General features: G+C 42.6%; 1 protein-coding gene across 2 annotated transcripts in view; it reads left to right on the forward strand.

The window, feature by feature from the left end:
* Window positions 1–19,122, forward strand: part of UNC5C (unc-5 netrin receptor C) — a 261,880-nt gene that overhangs the window by 148,023 nt on the left and 94,735 nt on the right. The window lies entirely within an intron of this gene.

Raw genomic sequence — 19,122 nt, forward strand, 5'->3', positions numbered from 1 at the left:
TTTCAGGTTTTTCTCCTCTGGGGCTGTGTGGTTATGTTGCATTCCCATGCCTTTAGCCTTCCTTTGGACATACACTTTCCCATGAGCACCTACACTCCTTCTCTCTGCAGGACCCCCTTCTTCTGCCAGGACCTCCATGGCACCTGCTCTCCTTTTTTCAAGACCTGCTCTCCTTTTTTCAAGACTGCTTCCATCTCCCTGTGGTAAAAAAGAGACTAGTGATTTCCAGTTCCCTTGTGAATATGGGAGATAAATGTTCTCAAAATAGCCACTGAAGAGTGGGTGAATTACGACCTTTGTCCCTTTCAGAGCACTAGGAAATTATGGCAATTTGGAAAGATGGTAATTCTACATCAGATTCTCGGCAGTAAAATCATGTGCTCATGCTGGGGAAAAAAAAAAAAAAGTGCTCGAAGTTAAAAAGAATCGCTGGAAAAATACTAAAAAGTTCCCTCCCTTCCCACATGCCCAGCTTCTGTGTTGCTATTTCAGTGAGTCCCAGGCTATTTCTGACTGCAGAGTATCTAGACATACAGCAGCTTGCATTTATCTTAGGCACCACTGGTACAAGTACTGTGGAAGATCCAGCACTGCAAATTGCAATGGAAGCTAAATATCCAGGGTCCCAGGTGGACTGGCACACAATGTACTGAAGACAAACCTGTCACTTATTCATCGCTTTTATTATCCAAGCCATGAAGATTAAAGTGGCTCGGTGCCCGCAAATACAATTGAAATTGTGATGTAGACCCAGATTTAACTCAAAGGGAAGCATAATGCATCTATCTTATTCAATAATGAGAAGGAAATGGTCTGACGCACAGAGGCCAAATTTCTTGAAGGGCTTATTTTAAAATAAACTCATATATTAATCAGTTTATTTGCATTGTCTTGGAAAGAAACGGTTCTTTGATCAAAGTCGTAAGCTCATTATCAGCGGAAGGTCAAGTGTCTTCCTGCTCAAAGCGTAAATACTTCGTTGCATCTGTGCCTAAATTTTGTAATTTTGGAAGGCTATTGTAGACACGTAGCCGTGGCTTTAACTTCAAGGCTGAGCTCGCTCTGTTCTAGATGCAACGTGAATGTAGTGAAAGGTCATCTTTGTCCCTGCAAGTCTTTAAAATATTAAGGGGTAAAATAAGGGTGGAAGGAATAAAGATTACTGCTACGATCCTATGGACTGGATGGCTGGCCCACGGTTACTGAAGTTGTCTGTGGCAGAGCTGGGATTGACCTCGTAAGCCCAGTGTACACATCTGTCACGTAGCTCAGCTTCCTTCCCCTCGGGACTTTGCCACTGTGTTTATGTTATATTGGGCCGGACTGGTTTTCCGCGTGGGATGTTGAATCTTTCTTTCCTGCCTGGCAGAAGTGCATTTCACGTTATCCTTGCTTAGGATGTTGAGAGCATGGGGAAAGCCAATAAGGGACATGCATCAGACACAAACTCTTGCTCCCGCCTGACTGGCACATCCTTGCACAGAGGATTGAGATATCATTGCAGTGTGGGACACAGCTGTTGGTAGCTGCAATATAGCGTGCTTGCAAATTTCCTGGCAAAATTGATATAGTCAGCAACACAGTATGCTTTACAGCAATGATAATCAAATGTTCCATAATGATGTATGATTGAAAAATAGTATTGGCACTCCTGGCCCTGCTTTCATAGGTTCTTCATATTAATGGACAGCTTTGCCAATTTTCCCTCTCCACCGGGGGGGAAATTCATCCAGGCAGCTGGGTTGTGTTGAGTTTTGCAAACCTCAGGGCACACTCAGCTTGCTCTAGAGTGACAGGACCAGCAGTGCTGTACGTTGGCGGGAATATTCCTGAATAATTTCTGAAGCACACCAGGTACTGGCCGGGGCTGTAATGGGGATTGCTGAGAGCTTAGAGCAAGTCACGGCAGGCGCCGTGCGTGTAAGGATACGTGAAATAGCAGCGGCTCCAGCTAGCATGTGATTTGAGGAGCACATGAAGACTGTCCTCTATCTCCCCTGCTTCTGTCAAAATTCAGCAGGAACTGTTCTAAGCACAGCCACTGGAAAGAGAAATAATAGGCAGCTTGCAGGCTGTGTTGTTATTATTCGGCTGGTATTGACTGGCAGTACCAGGACACTGCAGAACTGCCTTTCTCTAGCTGTCAGCCGATCAGCTGTGACAGCCCTAATAATGGTTATGTCAGGAGGCAAGTAAAGAGATGCCACAAATGGATTGCACGTGTATAATTGCTTCAAAAACAAATCTGTTAATAAAAGGAGACGAGAAAATTGACAGGAAGAAATGGCTTATTGCATGCTAATTTTCTCCGGCTTTCATATTCTCCCTCTCTCTCTTTTTTCTTTTTTTTTTTTTTTTTTTTTTTCCCAATTCAATTGGGTCACTTCTGGGGAGAATTGTGGTCAGAAAAATGAATGTGGGGAGGAATTCTATATAATAAATAATTACAATGATGTGTTTTTCCCAACAAGGATCAAGTTCAGGCAGATGGATTTGGCTGAAGAGCTGTTTACCTATCTAATGGCTCTCTCAGATTACATTTGCCCTGTTACAGCCCTTTGAGTTTATAGACAGAGCAGGCACTAAATGCAGTGGCCCAGAGAACATAAAATCTCTTGGCCCACGTCTTCAAAGGTCCCATGATGTCACACCTGCATTATCCCTCGAGAGGAAACAGAAGATGCCGCAACTTCTTGTTCATAGAAATGGCAACATCCGCAACAGATAAGATTTTTATTTTTCCAGCTGACAGCCTATCACTATCCATATGGATGTTCCTGAATTAAAACCTTTTGCCTTCTGCACCCTCTCAGTAAGGTTGCTAGCGTACATAAACAAGGGGTATTTACAGAGTGTATAAGGCTGAGTGATAAATATATCTCAGCAGTTGAAACCTGGGTTGTCCCAGCAATAAAATAAGGAAGGCCTGAAGCAGGGCAACAGGAGAAATGAATGGATATAGCTGATGAAACAGTAAGGCTAGAAGTAAATAATTTGAGAAAATTGTACCAAATAATGGAATCAATACAACTCTTGATGAAGGCAATAGGTTTCATATGACATTAGTGGAAGCAGCTGCAAGACTAATAAATACAAACTCAAGAGAATGCCCATTTTGGGGCAAGTTTATATTTTTCAGAAGGAAACATTTAGTTGTTCTTTCTAAAGAAAAGCATCTCTTTATCTTTATACAGGTAAATATATCTATACTCCCCAAATATATTTACACCCCCTCAAGTCTCCAAACTGTCAGCTGTAATGTGAGTTGGTCTGACTGTAGCAACATCTGGAATCCCTCCTGAGCTGTGGCCCTATCATGATGCTGATTTACAAATCAGTCACGTGTACTCTGGACTTTAATGGTAGAAAAGATCGGTGTGTATGTACCAGGATCTAGATATTCAGGTAGCTTTATGAACTTTGTTGACAAACATTTGTTTAGCTCAGAGTTACAGGCTGAGGTTTATTCTGACTTTCAGTGTTGGTGGAAACAACCAGCTGGAAAGTAGCTGTTTGGAAGAAGAGAGAACAGCAATATACTTTATTTTTTGGTTTATTTCTTGTCTAAGGTTGCTAAAGATCAAAGTTCTTACCCTAGAAGTCAAATGATACCTGAGAGTTGTGAAGTTAATTTGTGCTCTTGCTGGCTTTCTAATGAATGGTTTTCTGTTGCATGAATCTTGGACATCTAGATTGGTCACAATTTGCAGCCTCAGCAGAGAGCTCAGGAGTTAGATTGCTTCAGAGATAAGGTTTGTTCTTTTAAAGCAGTCTAGTAAAGCTAGACAAACTGCTTTAAAGGAAGAACTGAGTCTAAACTCTCTTGGCTATGACAAAAATCTCAACTCCAAGTGACAACCCCTACCCCTAGAAAAGTTTGTCTAAGTGACAACTGGGGATGATCTAGAAGAGTAAAGACTAGAGTGAGATTTCGGAAAAGTGGGTATGAGTCGTTCAACCAGTTTCCCTTCTGACGGAGTCCCTGTGCCATAAGCAAAATTGGAAAAGAAAAAAAATGTTTGTGCCAAGATGCACGAGATCACTGCTGACAGGGAAATGGACAGGTTCTGTCGGGGGGACAGGGTTACTGTGCACTTGCAGAAACTGGTTTTGAGTGTTGGAGCAGCTAGCCTAGCATTTTATGTAGTATTTAATTCATGCTACAAATTCAAATTTCAAAAAATGTATCTGGAGAACAGTTATTTTCAGATTTGTAAGGAGATATTAGGAATGGCAAATGATAAAAGCAGTAATACAACCAGGGAAAGTGGGACAAATATGAAGAAGGATTTGAACAATATTCTTTGATGTTATTCATTTAACAAAGATTGAGAAGACTCGTTTCGTAGCTGATTGCTGCGATATGTGCTAAGATAGTTTATGGCTGCGTCAGTTTTTACACTTTTCCTCAAGTTGTTCCGAGATGTAGCATTTACAGTACATTATTTAAATAAAATGCGTCCTTTGTATTCATGCTTTCCTTAATTAAACATTTTGCGCCATGGCTTGGGGTTCAGGAGAGCCGTCACTGCGTGAGCTCTCTCCGCTTGAGCAATGAAGAGCAAGTTGCTGTACATGACAGCATTTCATCTCTGTGTGGCTGGGGACAGTAATGCACGAGCAGCAGGTGAAGGCATTAATCTCCTTAGCTATCCAGAAATGAACTGTCACGTACAGCACCTTGTTCACTGCTGCTGCTGCTACCCAGTCCCCTCTCCTTCAAAGTCCAAGATGACCTTTGCATACATTAAGCATATTCTTGGAGTAATGATATTTCTTCCCCCTGGGAGTAGCAGACCAGGGGAATATGAAGCCAGGAGATGCCGCACTCCACGGGGCCAGGCAGTAGTGGCAGTTGTGTCAAGTACAGAAGCGGTGGGGATGCCACAGAGCATCCTCTTTCCAAGCTTGAAGGTCATAGGGTCTGAGGGGTGCTATGAAGGAAGTCCTCAGGACTTGAAAGAAGCTACTGCCTGTGGGGTAGTGGAGAAGCAGGCTGGTGAACTTGACTACTTCAGGTTATCTCTGAAGTATGTGTGATACATTAGAGTGTGTCTCCAGTACCCTGGCCCATTTACTGCCTGGCTTCTGTGTAAAATAGTCCTTTTCCGGTCAACTTCCAAACCCTTTGGGTTTCTGCTCACCTGGCCAGAGCACAGACTGTCCTACATGGACAGGAGGATCCTGGAAGAGACCAAGTCACTTAAAAACCAGCTCCAGCTGCAAGTGAGTAAATTGCGCAGAGCAGTCTGACTTCAGCATAAGAGCAGAGATTAATGTAATAGTGCGTGGTTTTTTTGTGGGAGGAGGCAAATTCAGGTTAATTTACAGTGGTGGGAAGTGCTGTGCTCACTTCAGTGCTGGTGGGGTGACAATGCCTACACGTTGCCAAACAGCAGAGGTGGACTTGGGAAAGAAGCAGCTCAGCTAATAGAGATTTTGTCCATTAACAGGAAACTACAGCCCAGACTCCCGAGGCAAAATGCTGACTGTCTTGCTCTTACAATACCTGGTTTCAGCTGTGCTATAATGTGTTTTGGCATCAGCACCGAGTACAGTGGGAATCCAACCAAAATACACCCCTTGCTTTAAGTATTAGGAATGAGCTTCTGAGGTTTCTTGCATACAATTACTACCCAAATGCACAGCTGCTGTTTTAATTTAGATATTAATTTGCTGGTGTGCTGTAATTTTGCCACTTAAAAGGAAATGTGGCTCAGAGAGTGAAATGGAACCACTGCAAATGACCTTTTTAGTGTAAAATCTTCACATACTATGGCTAATAATTAATGTTTCAGGCATTCGACCCTTTCTGCCCCAAGCCTTGTACAATTACAGAATGTGACCTTCTACCATATATTTACAGATGTTTGATTTAAAACGTCTGTGCTCTGCTGGTCACAAATTATAAACCTGCTGAATGAGGCTATCTAACAAGTTCAAAATGAACTTACACTGTTCGAGCCAATTTTGCCAAATGAAGAGCAGAAAAAGCTGTTTAAACTAACTGGAGAACCACCTGAAACTGTAGTCTCTGATTAGACACTAGAATAATGCGCGATTACATCTTGCCTTATTTAAATATTAGAATATGATTACTATTGTATGGATGGATAGATTTTGCATGGATGTGGGTAAAGTAGATCTGTAGTTAATTATTCTGAGAGTTATAAAAGTAGGTACAACTATTTAGGTTTGATGTTGGGTTTTGCGGGATTTCTGTCCTCAGTCATTCTCTCTCTCTGTTTCTTGGCTATTAATCAGGGAGATTCCTGACCAGTCAGGTTTGCTGAACTTGAGGAAAAAAGGATAGGAGGGATGTGGAATTAAAAAAAAAAAAAAAAAAGGGGGGGGAGAGACCTTAGAGGCAAGAAAGAAGAGGATAAAAATGGGGGATAAAAGGTAGGACAGAAAAGCCAAGAAAAAGGATGAAGAAGGTCAGAAATGAGAAAACAGAAAGTGGGATTCAAGTACATATGTTTTATGCTTAAATCAGTCAGGTATGTTAGGCCTGTGATTCTCTAGTGACAGTGTTTATGATCAGGAATTGACAGATTCAGCTGGGGTTAGATATCAGTTTCCTCGGAAAGCCTGGGGATGATGGGGAGGGAGATACGAGCACTGATTCATTGCTCCCTGGCTTCAAGCTGACCTGCTGAGGAGTGCTGAATAGATAAATATGATACAGCAATACAAAACATGTCCAGCAAAGCCTGCAAAGTAATTGCATTTCCACTATTTCTCTACAGTGTTTCTTTTTCTGTATGTTTTGGGTTCATTCATTAACAATGCTGTGCTGTCTTTTTGGGTGCATGTTCATATTTTAAAAATCAAAACCAAAGGAATCAATTTGATTCTGGTTAGGGCCAAGGCTCTGGCACCAGCAGCAAAGTTACTTGCGCAGGGAGTTGGGACCTTGAAGATTTACAGTTTCAGATGAGACTGAGATGCAGACAAATGCGATTTCTTGGAATAATCTCTGGGCAATTACTGAATGATACCACTTTCTTTAGACGCAAGGGGAGTCAATGGCAGGTATAAATGACCATGTGTCCCAATACAAGTCCCAGTGCACATTTAAGGGCCAGTTTAACACTGACTAAGTGATGTTGTCCTGAGTCCTATACAGTATGTTAGCACATGTGGCACCTTCAAGACAAGAGGTAGGTGTCCCCTAGCGTTTCTTATGCTGATGCTAGTGGGGGTCAAGCTAAAAACACTTCAGGCTGCCTGTTCACTTCATTTCTGCATGTGTGCTTTCAGCTACTGAAACTCAATACTGTTATTACCTGACTTAGATTTTCAGTTTCGGAGTGCTTCTGACTTAGTCCAAACCAATTCATAGCACTGAGGAGAAATAGCATATGTAACTTGGTAGCGAGTCTTCTGCTTCTCAGGATCTGAAGCCCCTCTTCCAGTGGCATTTTCTGTTGGCATATTAAGAGATATCAGTGCCTATAGGAACCTTACATTAAAAATGGATGTGGCAGACAAGAAGCTATTTACAGAATAGGAAGGGAAGCAAATCACTGTGTGATAGATCCAGGAGTTAAACCTTGGCTGCCGGTCTCTTGAACATCGGCACTGTCTGTCTTTCCACAAAACACCAGTGCTGGATCTGTTCTCAGCACTTGCTGGGGATTTCTGTACTTCAACTACCATTGCCAGTTGTAACTGTGATTACTGAGTAGTCAGAAGGTTTATTTTTCTTCCCTTGTTTGTTCTTCCTATTAGTGGCCAGAGAGTGAACTTGAAAAGACTTGTAGGCAAAGGATAGGGCAGTAGCTAGGAGGGGTGACCGTGTTACTGGAGTTTTACACACTGGGATCCAGAGACAGTCTGATAGCATGTCAGAGCTTCCCACGGGCACTGCACATTTGCTATCTGGTCTCAACAACTTCTATTTGAGCTATCTTGGGTGGTCTTGATCATGGAAAGGGTGATACTTCACATACTTGAGCCGAAAGTTGAGTTGGAGGTAACACAAAGTCAAGAGCCTGCTGCCTCAGGTTGCCCTTTCAGTATTAAGTTGTTGTTTGTTTTTTTTTAATTGTTAGAGAGCTTGAGAGTAACAAATCAGCAAGACCTAGGAAATGAGTGTGAATGAAATTAATCACTGCAGGGGGAAATTTCCAATCTGCAACCCAATGCTTCAGACCTTTCATGGACTCCTGAAATAACTGTGTGGATGCAGACTGTTTCTGTAGCTCGTATGAGAAGGGCTGTACTGCAGTACCCCTCTGTGGGCCCTGGAATCTGTCCATCGTAGTTTCCACCTTGAGAAAATGAGGGGATGGGTGTTAATGTCAATGAACTACCTGCATTCTCCTTTCACCATCCTTCATTTCCAGAGTCTACACAGGTGGTAGAGTGGCAAGAGGAGAGGATGTTCTATCCTGTAAATAAGCGTGTGCTCAAAGAGGTGCATTGTCCGTGCATCCCCCCAAATAAGCAGGCTCTGCATGGAGAGTGATAGCTGATTAAATCATCCTGTATGCTTCCAAAGTAAATAAGCCTTTCCTGCTTTCATTTTCCTTCAGAGGGAGGAATAAATTTGATTATTTTGTTGAACACCTTATTATTAGCTTTATTAGTATATATAGTACACACAATTTGTTGTTATTTGCATGAGTGCAACCATGATATTCAAGGGGACCAGTGCTTTTCATCTGCTTACAAAGTCTCATGTATTTACAAAACCAATTGCTAGTCTAAATAAATAAATAAATGTCTGAGTCATATTTCTGATCTTAGGCAATAATCTGTGTTCTTCCATCTGGCTCCCTAAATACCTGGGTGCTTAATTCAATAAGAAGATGCTTATCTTTTCTTTTCCTTTTCTACTTCTTTTAAGGGTTTTTTTTTTTCCCCCTTTTCCACATCTGGTGTTCAGATTCCCAAGTTCCACACACCCCCCCCCCTTTCCCCTTCTGCCCAGAAGCTCCTTCTTAGAATTTAGCTAATGGATTTCTAATTCAATTTGGCCTTCTGCTGGGATAAATCAGCCTCATACAAAATAATTTATGGTTCTTGAAAAATTGGCTGTGGATGAAATTAGGTAACTAGCACTAGGCAAATAATAATCTTATTTAAGATCCATGGAAAAAAGTAGTGAGTAGGTAGATATTCATGAGGACTAATGTCAGTATCGGGACACCAGTCTCAGCAGGATGCCTGTAGCCCATGGAGAGAGCCCTTCAGAGCACCCAAAGTCAGACTCCTGCTCCAAATCCTGCTCTTTAACCTCTCCATAGATACAGAGGGACACCAGCGACAAAACTTGCATCAGCTCCAAGATAGCCAGACTTTGTTCCCCAATCTTTTCATAAAGACAAATTTGATTTGTGGTCCTCCGTGTAACTGTTGTTGGCTATTTAGTAAATGATGTTGACGGGTATTTTGGAGAAATTTTGAAGGAAGAGTCTAAGTTGTTTACTGGGTTCGAAGGTCGTGCTAGTTATTAGGCTACTACATCCATTTTGCAGATGGGACCCTGAACCTGACAGGGTAGGTTTCCCTAAGGTCGCACAAGAATATCTATCCCCTGGGTTTCAGCTTGATGCCTTAACCAGGTGGCCATGTGAGTGAGCTGTTATTTTAGTTATAGGCAAGCGTCCTGTGTTTTTCTGGGATGGAGTGATCCCACTAACTAGATTAACTGTACACTTCATATAGCCTGTGAAATCGGGATCCGTGACATCCTACTAGATCTGTTTTTTTAATCATGAGATGTTGGATCATCACTCTTTGCTGAGAAAAATGCTTGCATCAAAAGTGTTAGAAATCTGGGAGCAGAGCTCTGCAGCAGTTTTAATAATGGGAAAAGTATTCTTGCTAGAACCAAAGGCTTGACATTTTAACCCTAACATACTGACGCAAGAAGCAAGCTTAATTATTAATATGAAACAACATGAAAAGCTAAGAAAGTATTTGCAAAGTACCACATCCAGTTACAGATCGTCTCTCAACATAGCAGTATGGGACTCCTTTCATTGTGCCCTGGCCATCAACAATACATTGCACAAATTTATTTATATTAAAGTTGTGCTTTGTGATAGGATTTACCACTGGCCCTAAACTCCATCTGCCTATGGCTGACGACTCTGGCCTGATTCTAGTACTTGGTAGATCCTTAATGAATCCTTGTATGAGAAAAGGCAGGATCAGTTCTCTCTTTGTTCATCGTATTTGGGACACCACATTCAGACTGTTGACATAGCAGTCAGATGAAGGATCTGAGTCTGAACTTCTAATTCCAAAAATACGTACATAGTTAGTTATCCTCAGATTTTTCCTAAATTGTGTGCTTTGGACTATACCCAGGAAACTTGTTTCCAGTATGTGTTGAGAATATATTTTACGTGCTATAAAATGCATCCTACCATCTAACCACAAAAGTTAAGTTAGGTCTTGTAAAAAAGAGGTTTTTCATATTATTGTGACAGGCACCTACTTTCATGTTCATGTAAATATGGCAGGCCCTGTCCTGTGTGACAGAGTGCCTGAAGGGGACTTGAGAATGAATAGGTTTAACAAAAAGTATTTTAGTCTAAGCCTTGTCCATCTTTAATTAGTTATCAGGGTTAAAGGAGGGGTCAAGAGCCTGGAGCTGCTTCAGGACTAATGTGTTAGTGTGTCTAACACTGAAGAGGAAATGATGCTCCTCAGAGGTTTAATAATTTTTTGACCCTGTGTCAACCATTATGACTACTGATGGCAGCTGGGGCAGAAATGTTTCAAATTAAACTTTGCTTTGCAGGTGGTTGGGGGAGGATCCCATGCCATTGTGCAGACCCATCACAAGCTAGAGTCCAAAAGGAAAACTGCATTTCAGTTTTACAGGCAGGACACAAAATCTCGTGGTCTGACACTGTTCCCCGCTGTTCATATGTTGCATTTGTATCAGAGAAAACAGAACTAGCAATACTATGCAGCCAAACTGCTTGAACTCTACCAGCACAGTCATGTCTAACAGGAGTTGTGTTAATTTTCTAATTAGATTAAATGCCTGGAGCTCACACTTACGGAATAGAGCGTGTGTGCTTGGCAAAGTAACACTTGCATGTTATTGTCTGTGGGTTTGTTACATGACAGAGTAAGGGAGATAAAGTTTCGGAGACAGTCTGCAACCCTTTTTTTTTTTTTTCTTTTTAAGCATGAATCACAGAATATTTTATTTGTTTTAAACAAATGGAAAGAGAGAGCAATAGGACAAAGGAGAGCAACCTTCCACAGGATAATAATTACCAAGAAATGTCACAGAGGTCATCTGCTGTTTGTACAAGCACTTTTGTTTTATTTTCAGGTGCTGTACTTGTGATAGCCATGGCACAGTAGCTGAGCCAACCTTATCCAGTAGCTCTGTGCAAGCACAACAACAAGGTTTCTGTCAGAATTAATGAAAGTGTTGCAAAGAATCATAGAATCATAGAATGGTTAGAGTTGGAAGGGACCTTAAAGATCATTGAGTTCCAACCCCCCTGCCATGGGCAGGGACACCTCCTCTAGAGCAGGTTGCTCCAAGCCCCATCCAGCCTGGCCTTGAACACTTCCAGGGATGGGGCAGCCACAGCTTTGCTGGGCAACAAAAGAGGGATGTGACCGCTGGGACAGGACAGCGAAGAAACAGGGCCTCTGCCTCTTCACTTGACATTTCACAGTGTCAGTGCTCATAAGTCAGCCTCACCCCCCGATGGTTTGCCTCCATCCTGTTTTATCTATTTATATGGTTAGGCAGCCTCATAATAAATAGCGCTTGCAGATTACTGCGTTAGATTTCTTATACTGACAATAATTACCATAAACCTCGTTGCCCAAAGAACAGCTTGGTGCTCTTCATATATATGCGACAGAAAGTATTTTCATTGCCTTGCGTGAAATCATACCATGTTCTGGCATTTTTCTACCCCGAGTCCTATGCTGACAGTACCTGTACCATCTCTGGCATGTTTAGGTAGCAGCTGGTAGTCTGTCGGAGTTTTTCTCAGAGCAATGGTAAAGTTCTGGATACAGAACCTTAAATGTCAAGTCTGTGTGTATACCCACAGTCTTTGTCTTGGATTAGGAGTGGAATGTGTAAAGAATCTCTCTCTCTCACAGAGGGCTGTGGGAGTCATTTTGAGGACACGTGTTTTGTCTTTAGTCTGCCTCTGTTCTGGTTGATGATAAAATTGCCATTAGGCTTGAGAGAAGCAGAAACTTTAATTATAATTATGAATTAAAGAAACTAGGGGAAGATGCCTTTTCCCCAGACAGTGATATGTAACTAGCAAGCTGCTTTATAAAGCCGGTACAGTCAGTGTTTTCCTCATCTAGATCCGATTCTCCTTTTCCTTACTCTGATGCAAATCAGATCTGACTCCACTGGAATTAATTGTTGATTACCAGCAGTGCAGTTTACCAGGGTAAGCCAGGCAAAATATATTCCAAGCATTGACCTGAGACAAGGCGAATGTACTGTCAAAGGTGGGGAGACAGCGCAGAAGCTGATGGCTGTAGATAATGTGATTGCACAGCGTCCACATTAGCCACGGCCAAGTGATAACCGTTTACTCCTTCATCTTCCTCTGCCATTGGCTTTATGTCTGACCGTGCAGCATGCGTGTGAAGTAGGGGACGGACAGAAGAGCACAAGAGGAGAGGTGCTGCCAGTGGGGAGCATCAGCAGCTGCTCTTTTGGCTTCTGTCGCGGTGAAAGGTCTCTTCTTTTGAGCCACGGCTCCCAGTCTTAGCAGGCACCCTGTCAAATGCCGGGCCATGCCGTGCTGTTGCAAGGGAAGGTGTGGCGCTTTCTTCTCCCTTTCAGCTCTTCTGAGCTTTCTGAGAAAGACTAGACAAGGTAAGATGGAGATAACGAGCACGTTTACTGTATTAGGCCTTTGGTAGCCTACTTATTTAGTTGGGATGTTCAATGTAGTAGGCCTGTCATTGAATAACAGAAACCTCCTTTCTGGAGTCTTTAGTTGAGCCAAAAATCCAGTATTTCAGATGTTTTAAATGCCCTGCATCTAGGTTTTCGAAAGGCCTCCAGGTTGGTGCTCGTGGCTGACAGTGGATTGTGTATTGATTCCCACACCTCTGGGAGTTGCCTTTCTGCTAGGGGTACAGGAGGACAGGAAAGGATGCGTTTGTGGTTTGTTTGATGTGTGTGTGTTTGGGAGGGAGATTTTTTCCCCAGCAGCCTTCTGATCTATATGTAGCCACTCAGTGGATATGTTCCTCATTCTCTAAGTGAGTGCAGAGCTTGGGTTTAACCTCCTGGGGATGTGCTGTTAAGCTGAGATGTGCTAGGAGGGTCTTCACTGAGTTGTTGCAGGTGCAGAGGAAGTTCATTCCTTTTTGCGGTCTTTATTTATTCTGTTTCTGGACTGGAGTCACCCCCTGAAAAAAAAAAAAAAAAGAACATTGCATGCCCTATCGATTTCTCTATCACTTTTCCCAAACCATGCCTGCACTCTGCCTTCCCTGCTGAAAAGAGCATTTAATTTTGTGGGTGCTCAGTAAATTTTAGTCTGAAATTCCCTTGACCTTGCTCCCGTGAGAGCTCAGCAAGGTTCAGCAAGCATCTGGTTTGTGGGCTGCCGCAAAACCAAGCCTCATCTGTAGGCACGTAAAGGCCTTCAGTGAATTCAGCTACAAGCAAGCAGATGCCAGCCTCCCAAGCTGGCCAAATATTTTGCTGTTATAAAAATTGCAGTCTTCCTGGGCTATTTGGTGAAATCCTCCACTTTTGAGATGCTGAAGAATAACGTGTGATTGCCTTATTGCACGCCCACCTTGCAGTCAGCTGGAGGTGTAGGGCAGACAGAGGACAAATGCTGAGAAAGCCACCATCCTCCTCCTCTTCCCCGGGGCAGGGCAGGAAAATGTGCTTTCTCTTTCAGGGTACAGGTTACACTTTCCTGTGCCCATCCTCTGTCCCCCACCATGGTCTCCAGGGCTGAGGTGGGGTCAAGGGGGCCCTCTGACATGGAAACTATTCACTAGTAATTCTTAGAACAAGTCCTGTTTTCTCCCATTTCACATTCAACTTGGCCTAATTTTGGATTCATAGCTCTGTGGGTGTTACGGGGCTCTCAGGTGGATGCAGGCTGTATGGCTTACAGGGGTTTTTTTGCTTCCTTGCTTCCCATTTGATGGCACCGTGGTACTGCGTGCCCTTCCTAGGAGGACAGAAAGCCCTGCCACCGAAGGACTTCCAGCTGAGCAATTTCCCCTTTCTGGAAATGTGTGTACTGTAAACCAAACCCTTCCCTCTATCCTGATAAAGTGTTTTACCGAGCTGGCACCTGCTGTTAATTTCACAGTAAACAGTACTTGTTGCTCTAGAAAGCTTTTTAATCATAACATTAAAAAACTGTACAGAAATCCCATCCATAGAGTTAGCTCCAGCTGCCTTTCTTGCAACGCGTGGGGAATGATCTTGCCGAGTGATGGGCATCCAAATGCAAATGGAATTAGCTTTGCAGCCATTCATTTTAAATTGCTCTTGAATCATTCTGAAGTAAATTCCATTTGAGAAGAATTTGCTTCAGGTCTCGCGCAAAGAGATAATGGTCCAATATATTATGATCTAAGCAATAATAGTTTAAGTCTCGCAGTTCAGAAATATAGTGAGTTATATGCTGGGTTGATGAGAATTAAGCTTGATATATAGTAATAAAACTAGTGATCTAGAGATGAATAGATTGGTGTATGGAGCACAATATTTTCCTGCCACAGATTAGAGCAGGGATACTAGTCCATAAAAAGGGAAGTACACCATAAAATCTCCTTTTTCACTTGTTATGCATGAAGAGCTATAATATGTATAGTTTTACAAACAAATGCACGAAAGGAATGAAGACCTTTCCTAACATTGAAGGGCTCCTGGCTTAGGCAAAGATTTGCTTTTCCTTAAAAGAAAATTTAACTGAAATTAAACTAAAATTCCTATGTGTGACAGTCCATGCCAGCCTCTATCAAGGTTGATTTCAGTGACATTTCACCTGTTCCTATAGATTTTGCATTGGACTTGCATTAAAAAAAAATAAAATACAGTTGTCAGATGCTACAAAAGGCAAAGCAAAAGCATATCTGTATTCAGGCCAGCAACTAAAATAAAAATTCCAAATTAAGTTTATAGATTAAAATGGCTTTTTAAAATTTATTTTCTTAATATGAATGATTGCATGAGTGAAACCAGTTTAGCAGTACCATTAATCAGGTCTTTTGTCTTGCTAATATAAATCAGTCAATAACAACAGATGGGCTGTACGCTTTATTACGTGAAAATAAAGATGAATGTGACATACTGCAGAAGTAAACTTGCAGCTCAAAGTTACTGAGCGCAGAAGGGGATTTGTTACAACAGGGAGGAACTGTGTGTGCTTTGCATTTGTGTTTGATCAAGGTTGTAAGGGGAACTTGCTGCACATGACACTGACATAATGGTTGGAAATCAAGTACATGAATTTTTAGTGTTTGTTTGCATCTACACTCCCTGATCACTCCAAAATGGTTTAATTAGCTTTTTTTCCTCTAGACCGAAGAAAAGCATATCTAAATCTTTAGGAGAGTTAAATAAGAGATACATAAAGTTTGCTGCTTTGTTGCATCGTCGGGAAATGAATGATAAAAAAAAAACCACCGCAGTGATACCATCAAGAAGATTCAGCAAGATTTATCCCCTTGTACAGAGATGAGGACACATCGAGAGGTGACCCCCATCCTAATTGCAGAAGCAGGCCCAGCAGACCACGTGGTTATAACGCAGTCATCCCTGAAAACCCTAGGTCAGAGTTTGGTCTTTGTATGGACGGAGGAGTGACCTGTGTTTAACTAGAGCTGGTTAGGAGAAACTTTGATGGAAGTGTTTATTAGCTTGTTAGGAATTATAGCCTCATGAAAACACAGATTCACGAGATGATTGCTCCAGTTTTACTAAAATTTTGTTTTGTAGAAAGTTGCAAAAATCTCAACACAGTCAAATGCCTATATTGATGTTTTCAGAGGTAAATATCTGTGTTGGATTTTAAAGAATATTTTGTTGCTTAGTTACACTGCCATTATAATTATGCTCACATGTTGCTGCAAGCATTACAATAAAAGCACAGCAGTAGATCAGTCTAATTAAAAGAAAAAAAATGAAATGCAAGACTTTGATCCAAGATGTGTGTTAAGGCTGATGGTTCAAAACCCTGTCCCAAATCAGCAGCCAAGTCGGCTGACTGTCCTAAGCCGTGCCGCAGCTGTGCTTTTTGTGATGGGCAAGCCATCACGAGGGGATTTAAGGTTCTTCCTCCTCAGTGCCTCATCCGAGAGGTGAGTGCCGCAGCCCAGCACCGGAGAGCCGCGGCTGCACACCCTGCCGACCTGTAAGCCACCGTCCTGCCACTTCAGCCGGTGGTGGCTGTTGTGCCTGGGCGGAGGGGAGCGGTGGTTCGCCCCTCCACAGCAGCCGATCCCATCTCGTTGGGGAATGCAGGGAATGCCAAGTTTAGAGCACAAGTCTCATGAGGAGTGGCTGAGGGAGCTGGGGTTGTTCAGCCTGGAGAAAAGGAGGCGGAGGGGAGACCTTACCGATCTCTACAACTACCTGGGAGGAGGTTGTAGCAAGGTGGGGGTCAGTCTCTTCTCCCAAGTAACAAGCGATAGGACAAGAGGGAATGTCCTCAAGTTGGACCAGGGGAGGTTTAGATTGTATATTAGGAAAAATTTCTTCACCGAAAGGTTATCAAGCGTTGGAACAGGCTGCCCAGGAAAGTGGTGGAATCACCATCCCTGGAGGTGGATGTGGTGCTCAGGGCCATGGTTTAGTGGTGGTTTTGTCTGTGTTAGGTTGGTGGTTGGACTCAATGATCTTAAAGGTCCCTTCCAACATAGATGGTTCTATGTTCTATGACTTCCCACTGCGATTTGCGCAGGCTTGAGAAAGCTGCCTGTTACCTGCCACCAGGGAATAGCAGGAGCAAGGGGCCCTGAATGCTAATGGGGGTAGGACTAGCTTTGCAGTGTGACTGGGGTTTTCTTTCTGCCAAACATGGGAAAACCCAGTTCTGGTCATATTCTGGATGCCTCTCTTAGATATCTTCTCTGTAAGAAAAATAACTCCAATGTTGCTACTAATAACAACCGTACAAGGGCAGGGATTGAATGAACATACTCCAGTTTAAAAAAACCTTAAAAAGATCTGTTTTAGCTACTATCTTAAATTTATTCTAAAATTGCAGATTTGAAATGCCAGTTTCCAGGGACAAGGCAGCCTCTGCGCTCCCTGTTTGTGTGACAGTTTGTGAATGGTTTCCATCTATATCTCTAACATTTAAGAGCGGTTCAGATGCCTCTCAATAGCAATGAGCAAGAGTGTGGAAAAATAAAGCAGGGCTTTATTATTGCTTAAGAAGAATAAGGTGGAATTATAGCAAGAAGCCAGTAGGAAAACTGGCTTGTACCTGACCGCGGGATGCCAGGCTGGCAGAGAGAAACATCTCTCGCCACAATCAAAATGTGAGACTATGTTGTCGTGTTGTCTCCTTTTAGACTTTCTAGTTAAATCTTTGATGAGATGCAGTTAATTGGTCAGGCAGCGTAACTATTGTCTTTGATAACGTGCAGAAATCTAGTGGTGAAAATAAATACATTTGTTCTTCCTGTCACCAGAAATTAGTGAAGCAATACTTGTTTAATTATAAAACATATGTGTGCTTTGTTAGTTTCCATCTGTCTGCTCGCTGATTTGCAATTAAATGACCAGAAGAAAAAGATACGTCCTGTGGCAATTCAAGGGAAATGATTCATCTCTAATGTTTCCGTGTTGTGGATGTCTATGGAGCAGCATGTGTGAGAGGGAGGGTGCGGGGAAGAGGGGGAGATAGGGAGAGGAGGGGATGAAGAATGCTGAAAAGCCTCTTGCTTCAGTTCAAACATGTTTCGTTGTCATGAAGCCAAATGCAGACTCCCATTAACTTACTGTAACTTGTCTTTCTCTTTGGAAAAAAAAATGGAGATCAAAATGGAGCGAGGAAGAAATGCCTAATGGGGAGAGGAAATAGGATTGCAGAGAAAGGAGGCTGGTGTGGTCAGAGTGAAAAGCAAACGGGAGGAAAAAAGGAAGGATGGGAAAGTGATAAAAATTAAATTTGAGTATTTGGGGATGATCAGTTGGAGATGGAAATTGAAATGTTGTACTACGTCACAGATTTCCCCTTTGCTAGGAAAATGCCAGGCCTTATTTAGTGGCCTTTTCTCCTATCCTTGAACCAGTTCACTTCTATTAGCTCTCAGGGAGTGATGCAGTAGCGGGTCAGGCCTGTTACTCTTTGTAAAATGAGACACCCGAAAAGGCAGGAGTATTTTTAAATTGATATGAAGAGAAAAAAAACCCCCACAATTGGTGAACATATGCTGTCTTCATAAATAGTTCAAGAGATTAACAGAATCTTTTGCTGTGTAAGGTATTCCCGTCACTGATAAAGATGTACAGTCTACCTCCATATCGCTATGTGGATGGGTATTGTATTACCTTCTCCTCCTGTCCCCTTCATCTGTTGCTGTTCTTTCTTCTCTTTCTGCAAAAGCAGTGGCTGGAAGGAGAGCCCTTGTAATTCTGGACACAACCTGCGCAGGCATGTCTCTGGTACGGGAAAGTAGCCGTCTGACATTTCATCTTCATGAAGACCAGCAGGGAGAAGGCGGCCAGCCTCCCCAGTATTTTTAGTTTGATGTTCTGTGGTGTTTTATTGATCATCAGCAACGTCTGTCACTGTGTAGAATGATAAGTGCTTCAGAGGCAGGAAGGGGGAGATTGAAAAAGGCCCTCAGGACTGTCAGCTTGCTGCTGGTGGATCTTTCAGTAGTTGGTGCCCCCTCACCCCTTTGCTGCTGGGAGCTCCTTGGATGTTCTTGTGCACTGAGGGCAGGTGGGGAGGTGGATAGGAAGACGGTCATTCTCTGCTGAATTGGTACTTTCTGATGTGGAGGGATTCATCTGCGGAAAGGGACAGAGGGGTTTTAGAGGGGGATTTGTGAAGAGGGTGGGAGAGAGGAAGGGAAGTATGTGTGTTAGGTGTTTTCGGTGTTTCCTCTTGTGCATTGGATTCTTTTCCTCCTCTGGACTTCTTGCATTGTCTTTATTCATTACCA

The sequence above is a fragment of the Numenius arquata genome, chromosome 5 (assembly GCF_964106895.1).
Source record: "Numenius arquata chromosome 5, bNumArq3.hap1.1, whole genome shotgun sequence".
Classification (NCBI taxonomy): Eukaryota; Metazoa; Chordata; class Aves; order Charadriiformes; family Scolopacidae; genus Numenius; species Numenius arquata.